Here is a 1,001-nt window from a genome sequence, read left to right as displayed (position 1 = left end):
GTCTCCTGCTCTGGAGATATCCCAATGCCACCTGGACGCCAAACTGGGCACCCTGCTCTGGTGACCCTGCTCCAGCAGGGGGTGGGACTGGGTGACCCCCAGAGGACCCTTCCAACCCCACCAGTCTGGGGTTCTGGGATCTGGACCTAAACACATACTACTGAGCTGACCTGTGTACTCCTGTTACATGTCTTGTGGTTAGCACTAGGACAAATCATGGGTGCAGGAAGGTTTTCTTGAGACCAGGGTGTCGTTTGGTTTGTATGGCCTTGTGCTGTGCTGTACCTTCAGATCTGGACGAGAGGGGTCAGTAGGGACATGTCATACAGGCTTTGTCATGGGAGTAGAGAAGGCAGAGGTGGGGTGCCAGCACCTACCCAGAGCCAGCTCCAATCTTCTCAGGTTTTCAGCCTCCTCATCTGCTCTCAGAGTACGTGGCGTGGGGCCCTCCTGCGCCAGCCCACGTCAGCGTGAACAGAGGCACGCGGGCACTGTGCTCAGCTGGCTCCCAGGGCAGGGAACGCTGGAGCGCAGGGATCTTTTTGCAGAGCTGCCCCATCACGGAGTGCTTCTGGAGACTGGGTCCCTTCTGGTACGGGAGCGAGGGAGGGGCTCTTCCACTGGATAAAGTGTGGTGGTGATTCTCCCTGGCCTGTCCTTACCTCAGCACCGCTGGGTGCGACTGAGGCCCGGGCTGGTCTGTACAGGGCTGTCCAACGACTCTGCTTCACCTGTAGCACTGCAGCGCTTCCACGCTGCCCCCGGTGCCTTGGCTCAGGAGTTGTTTACAGGGTCACCTCCGGCTGGGCGGCAGCGCTTAGCGGACACCTCGACTGCTGTGGTTTCGATACCAAATTGGTATTTAACACTGTCAGTGTTCTGCACACGGCCCGCCTTCTGCGGTGAGGAGAGGGACAGTTTGTGTGCTGGGTGCCACCAGAGCTCTGAGTCCAGAACGGGCTCCGGCTTGAAGGGACTCAGGCCGTTTTTGTCCGTTTAAC

General features: G+C 58.8%; 1 protein-coding gene across 1 annotated transcript in view; it reads left to right on the top strand.

The window, feature by feature from the left end:
• LOC104496086 (exportin-6-like) overlaps nucleotides 1-1,001 on the top strand; it is a gene marked incomplete at its 5' end in the record, with an annotated part of 6,294 nt that overhangs the window by 2,047 nt on the left and 3,246 nt on the right. The gene's annotated exons all lie outside the window — the stretch shown is intronic.

Source organism: Buceros rhinoceros, unplaced genomic scaffold (assembly GCF_000710305.1).
Source record: "Buceros rhinoceros silvestris isolate BGI_N320 unplaced genomic scaffold, ASM71030v1 scaffold38686, whole genome shotgun sequence".
In the NCBI taxonomy this organism is placed as follows: Eukaryota; Metazoa; Chordata; class Aves; order Bucerotiformes; family Bucerotidae; genus Buceros; species Buceros rhinoceros.
Note: the sequence above shows the minus strand (reverse complement) of the source record. Positions and strands in the feature narration are given on the sequence as shown.